This window comes from Lathyrus oleraceus, chromosome 5 (genome assembly GCF_024323335.1).
Source record: "Lathyrus oleraceus cultivar Zhongwan6 chromosome 5, CAAS_Psat_ZW6_1.0, whole genome shotgun sequence".
NCBI lineage: Eukaryota > Viridiplantae > Streptophyta > Magnoliopsida > Fabales > Fabaceae > Lathyrus > Lathyrus oleraceus.
Genome location: NC_066583.1, coordinates 219,671,831 through 219,678,652, shown reverse-complemented (window position 1 = coordinate 219,678,652; position 6,822 = coordinate 219,671,831). Strand labels below are relative to the sequence as shown.

The 6,822-nt window shown below is 38.7% G+C and overlaps 1 long non-coding RNA gene across 1 annotated transcript; it reads right to left on the bottom strand.

Moving 5' to 3' along the window:
- Positions 1-339: 339 nt before the first annotated feature.
- On the bottom strand, positions 340-2,127 carry LOC127083076 (uncharacterized). Its single transcript, XR_007788297.1, has 2 exons — positions 1,498-2,127; positions 340-604 (listed from the first exon to the last, which is right to left on the bottom strand). It is a non-coding gene; the product is annotated as an uncharacterized LOC127083076 (long non-coding RNA).
- Positions 2,128-6,822: the final 4,695 nt, after the last annotated feature.

The window sequence follows — 6,822 nt, the reverse complement described above, 5'->3', positions numbered from 1 at the left end:
TTGCATCCATAAAGGTTCATAAAGTGCATACAATATCATCTACACCATGATTCCTACAAAGAATTACAAAAAAATAGCAATTTTGACCAATAGTTGACTTTGGTCAACTGTTGACTTTTTTATCAACCAATTGATCAAAGTCAACCATCTTTTCTGAACCTACATCATAATCTTCAAGCCTTCTTTTAAACAAGCCATAACATTCCTTTGTTGTTTTTCATTACTAACCCTTTAAAACCTCACTTAACTTTGCTTTTGTTTCTCAAATTCAAGCATTCGATTAGAGCTCCATAAACCATTCAAACATTCAAATTAAATTTTCCAATCAATGCATATTCATCCAATACAACATTCAATATGTATTCCATACCATCAGTTACAATTCAATACCAATTCAATTTCACATTCTATACAAATTCAATTCCAATTCAATGCATTCAACTTTAAATTTTCCATATTCATTACATCTCTTTTACAATGACCAAACCAGTTAATAAGTCATACAACTAATTTAAGCCTTAATCCTAGTTCCCCCATTTAATTCCAAACAATATCGGATGTTTCAACCAGCATCAAGCAGCTGCAAACAAGCTCATGATTCCACCTGCAAAATCCAAACAACTCCAATGAAATCAGTGACAAAGTAATCCAATTCAAAACTTAAATTCAAAGCCTAACATAATTACATCATGTCAAGAACAACAACAACCAGCATTTCAGAACAACTGACTATTCCAAACACCGATTTCATGATACTTCCAATATAACTCAGTTTCACATCAAGATAATTCAATTCGCATAACTAACATTCAGTCACTATAACTAATTTTTGATTCAAATTTTAAATATTATCTAACTATAGATAACAACTCAGTTTGTAACTTCAAAAATCTAACAGCTTTAACCCATAATTAACATTAGTAGTTCATCAATCCATAACAAAGACTACATCTAATTGAACTAACTGGCATCATTTAACATAACTAACAAAATTAACCGAACACAGTTAACAGAAACGAACTAATCACAACTAACACTGTAAATAGAACCTAACTAACTAAATCCATTTCTAACCGATTGTAACAGAATCACTTAACAAGGTGATAACAGAATCGAGTTCCTAACTAATTTACACTGAGCCAAATTAACAACATTTGACAGTGTTAAATCTCAATCCTTATAAATTCATCACCAATCATCATTTTAGGGGGAATCATCGTTTTCACCATTCCTTCACTCACTCTCATCCAATTCTCTCTCTTTGCACTCTCCCTCTCGATCGCACCCGAACTGCAAGTAACCTATCATTCAGCTTCATTCATATCAGAATCAACTCTTCATTCTCAACACTCTATACACATCATAATCAATAATAATGCATGCTGAAAAAGCAATCCTCAACAACGAGAATCACACAACTCTCATAATTCAGTAGAGAAAGAAGAGGAGGAGAATGAGGAAAAGAAAAAGGAAGAAATGGAGAAGAATAGTACTTACCTAAGATTTTGTCTTCATCGTCATCGTCATCTGCATCGTCTCCGGCAGGTAGGTCACCAATTCCCCCTTGTTTCGTCTTGTTATGCTCACCACGATGTAGCATCATGCCTTAGTAATCAAAGCCCTCTCGTAAGAGGCTTTGATTACTCATAATATCCATTTAATTCCTGAATCTAGGTTCAGGGTTCTTGACAAATTTCAGTTTGGTTTGGTGGTTTCAGTGTGAATTAGCCTAAGTTGAGTGTGGATTCTGGTAGAGGGTGAGAAGACAAGACTAGTGGAGTACGTTGTTTAAGGATTTGCCCCTCCGCCACCAGAGGAGGAAATTTCCTGAGCGGTGGAGGTTGAGGATATTCGTCCATTAGTTAGTGTATGTGATTTTATGATTTGGCAACAATTTTGGTAAAACATGTTTCATTTAGGAAAACATGTATCACAACCTAATGTTGAACAAGGTGTCATGACATCTTGATCAACTGTGCAGTAGGTGTTGCTTATGTTCCTTGCAGACTGATGTCCTGATAGATGTTATGACATCTTACACCAGTACACTTGTACAGGTTTGCAAGTATGAATCCTTAAAGTTTTTATTTTAAAATGCGAGATTTTGGATGATTTTAGTTAAGGATGTTTTAGGAACAATGCAAATTTGATTTGATTTCATAAAAAGGATCTTTTGAGACTTTTTAGGAAATATTATAGATTTGTTCCTATTATTTTGGAGAAGATCTTGCAACTGATTTACAAGAGAATATTGGATCTGATTTGAAGAGTCCAAGCTCATACTGCAAGAGTCTATTTATAAGGACTACCTAAACCTAAATTATCAAGCAATTCACATTGAAGAAACCGTGTGCACAAATAAGGGTTTAAGGTTTTGAGAGTTCCTTAGGTTTTAGTGGTTGTTTATACATCCCTCGTGTATCTTTTGATGCATAGAGGTTGACTGATTGTACTTGATTGTATATCAAGTTATTATTCTCACTCATGAGCTTTTAAGCAAAGAGTTGAGTATTGTTCTTGGTTGAAGCTTTTAAGCAAAACCAGGTATTGTTTATTGGAAGTGTTATTTTATTGTTTTTCAATTGTTATCATTGTTGTGTGATTGAAGGGAAGTGATAAGGGTCTCATATCTAGGAGAGTATTAGATAGAGATTCCACAGGTAGTGATTAGGTAAGAAGTTTGCAAAACCAGAGGTTGTTTAGAACTTCAAACTAGTATTGTTTTAGTGGATTTCCTTCCTGGCTTGGTAACCCCCAGATGTAGGCGACGTTGCACCGAACTGGGTTAACAATTAATTGTGTCTTTTACCTTCTGCAGTTTAATTCTGCATAATTACTATTTTAGTAAAAGTGTTTATGTCAGCAGATGATGTCTTAACATCTGTCTTGACATTGTGTTATGTTATTTTTTGTTCTCATATTTGTAAGTATCTTGTTATTGTGTTTTGATCAGATATCAATGTCTCGATATCTCTTAGGATATCTGATATCTGCATACCCGAATTTCAATTGGTATCAGAGTAGGCATCATGCTTTGTTTCTGAGTGAGATCCGGGGAAGATACTTTCTGGTACCATGGATGGAGGATTTGTTAACAGACCACCCCTCTTAGATGACACCAACTATGACTATTGGAAGACACGTATGGTGGCATTCCTAAAATCTATGGATAGAAAGACTTGGAAAGATGTCATCAAGGGTTGGGAACATCCTGTTATGAAGGACAAAGATGGGAAGGCTACTATGGACTTGAAGCCTGGAGAGGATTAGTCCAAGGAAGAAGATGAATTGGCTCTTGGAAACTCCAAAGCTTTTAATGCTTTATTAAATGGAGTTGACAAAAACATATTCAGGTTAATAAACACCTGTATTGTGTCCAAAGATGCATTGGAAATTCTCAGAACCACCCATGAAGGCACATATAAAGTGAAGATGTCTAGACTTCAGGTTCTCACTACCATATTTGAGAATTTAAAGATGAAAGATGATGAGAGTATTCATGATTTTCACATGAATGTAGTTGAAATTGCAAATTCATCTAGTGCCTTGGGAGAGAAGATGTCAGAAGAAAAACTTGTTAGAAAAATTCTCAGGTCCTTACCTAAGAAATTTGACATGAAGGTCACAACCATTGAAGAAGCCCAAGACATCAGCAACATGAGAGTAGATGAACTTCTTGGGTCACTCCAAACTTTTGAATTGGGTATTAGTGGTAAATATGAAAATAAGAACAATAACATATCTTTTGTATCCAACACTGAAGATGAAGAGGACCAATGTGACTTGGATAATGATGAGGGAATGTATAATGCTATTATACTGCCTGAGAGACAATTTAACAAGGTGCTGAAGGGAATGGACAGGAAGTCGAGACCAAATGTCAATAAAACCTCATCTGACATCAGCAAGAATAGTGATTCCCATAGAAAAGCAAGAACAGAAGAAAAGCCCAATCAAGGAAAAAGTATTCAGTGTCATGAATGTGAGGGTTTTGGTCACATTAGATCAGAATCTCCCACCTATCTCAAGAAACAAGAGAAGGGCTTATCTGTTTCTTTGTCTGATGATTCTGAAGGTGAAATTGATGATGAAATTGCTAAGCATGTTACAACTTTCACTGGTAGATATGAATCTGATGAAGATTCTTGTGATGAGGATGTCTCTTATGAAGAGTTGGTTGCTTCCTTCAAATACCTTTGTGTCAGAAGTGAAGAGGTGTGTAAGATAGGAGAAGAGCAGAAGATAATCATATCTCAACTACAAGCTGAAAAAGAGAAACTTTTATCAACTGTAACTGATCTTCAAAATGAGGTAACTCTGTTGTCTTCTAAACTTGAAAACATGACCAAATCCATAAGAATGTTGAACAATGAGTCTGATATGCTAGATGAAATTCTTCAAGTTGGAAAAGAGGTTGGAAACTTAAAAGGTATAGGTTTTAATTACCAATATCAAAATAATAAAGGAAAAAACCTTGTGACAAAATTTATTCCTCCATAAAGGAAGTATGAGCCCATGATGTCCGACCAAATGTTACAGCATATTGCCAGACATCAGGAAACTCAAATTAAAGTCAAGTTTTTGCCTTGGAAATGTCATTATTATGGTAAATATGGACATATAAAGCCTTTCTGCTACATACTGCCTGGTTATCCAAAACATACAACACATCCTAGGGCTAATCATGTAATGATTAAAACTAGAAAGGAGTGGAAACCTAAGGTTGTTCCACATGAACTACTTATTCTTACACATGCTTAATGTCCAATAAAGATGAAGTCAAGTTGTGGCACCAGAAGCTTGGGCATGTGAATCTCAAAGAGATATCTCTTGGTTACTCTATAAACATTAGAGCTTACAGAGTATTTAACTCCAGAACCAAGGGCGTGATGGAGTCCATTAATGTTGTGATTGATGATTCAATTATTGAAAAAGGAACTGACGTCAATGAAGATGTTGGAACATCATCTCAGCAGACTGATCCTTCAGAAAATATGGAAAACATTGAGCCAACAAGGAATGAATCAGATGCTTATGCTAACATCTGAGCTGTTTGTTTTTCTATTTTATTTTGCATGTTTTTGTGTGGACCTTTTCCCTAACTATTGCACCTCTATGTGCCATGGGGGAGTTATTACTGTGTTGCTGATCATGACATTCATGGGGAGTTTGATTTTTTTGTACCAAGGTTGTTGTGTACTGTCGCATCGCGCGAAAAACCGGCGGGAAAAGAAAGAACAACAGAGCCGCCACCGTGCGTTATTTATCCCAAAAGAGGGAAAGGAAACGCTCGAAGTAAACCTAGGAAAGAACATGGTCTCGCGACCAAAGAGGATGGGTTCGGGAGTCGGTTATGCGAAGGGAAGGTGTTAGGCACCCTACGCATCCGTAGTACTCTACGGGATCCACGCACAAAAGGAAGGAAAATTGGTTGCTAAACACTGCTCAAACACACACACACTGGCTGAAAGAGACGAAAGAAACTGACTGAAACCGACTCGGCAGGATATCGCATCCTGGGCCTACTTAGTCTATCAGGCATAGACATCAGAGTCGAAGTAGTTCGGACTGGGGAGACGACACATGCTCGCTAGGATGTCGCACCCTATGCATACGTATCTTCTCGGACGAGAGAAGAATCAGAGCATTCGTAGCTCGGCTGACACGCACTCAAACAAACACAGGCAAAGGCAAACGTGGAGCCCGAATGCCAATCACTGGACTTACATCAGCATCCGAACCAAAACACACGCACACTGGAACCCAAATGCCACTCGATGGACTTACATCGGCTTCCAAGCACACAACAACACAACAAGTTGATAGGGAGTCGGGGACTCGAGCCTATAACTGTCAAACACACACAAAAGAAAAGAAAAGACGCCCGGAGAGATCAGCTCAATCTCCTGCCTACATACTTCATCTGGTGTGAAGATCAGGGCGATGTAGTTCCCCTACGCAGGGACAAGGATCTAGCCTAACCAGATAACAGAGGGAGACACAACTCTAGGGAGACTACGACTCGAGCCTAGATGTTGTCATGCAAAGTCAACCCTAAGTTAGGTTTCTAGCTAAATGGCACAAGGGCCAACCTATCCTAGACAAGGCTTGCACAGGAAGCAAGGGTCTCGATTGCAACTAGGGCAAGAGAAAGGGGGAGGTCTCAATCGCAACGAGGGCGAGAGAAAGGAGAGATCTCAATCACACAGGGGTGAGAGAAAAGAGTTAGTGTTAGTGGTTAGTCAAACTCGGCAAGACATCGCGTCTCGTGCCTACGTATCTCATCTGAACATGAGAATCAGAGTTGCCGTAGTTCGGCAGGCAGGGACAAAGGACTCGATCGCAACGAGGGCGAGAGAAAGGGAAAGTCTCGATCGCAACGAGGGCGAGAGAAAGGATCGCAACGAGGGCGAGAGAAAGGATCGCAACGAGGGCGAAAGCAAACAAGGCAAACAAACAAAAGCACAGGTAGCACACACTATATGCATACAAGAGGCTCAAGCAAAAGGTTAGGCACTAGGGCCAACTGGAATAGGGTAAGTGTGCTCTTAACCTTGCCATTGAGAGGCTAAGGTGAAGCAGATGAAAGGATGAAGTGAGGATGAGACCTCACAGCTCTTATCCCTGGCCAGGGAGAGCTAATAGACAAATGAGCATGGGTCCAGAAAGTGGGAACCCTTCTATACTCGAAGATTCTGACACTGTACACTTTGTACAAGATCTTGGGTTTGTATCCCAATGCATCAACACACAGCAGTGTGAGCAGAGGGATGACACAACAAGAGTAGTGGGGGATAGATTGCATATCCCTACCTTCCACCA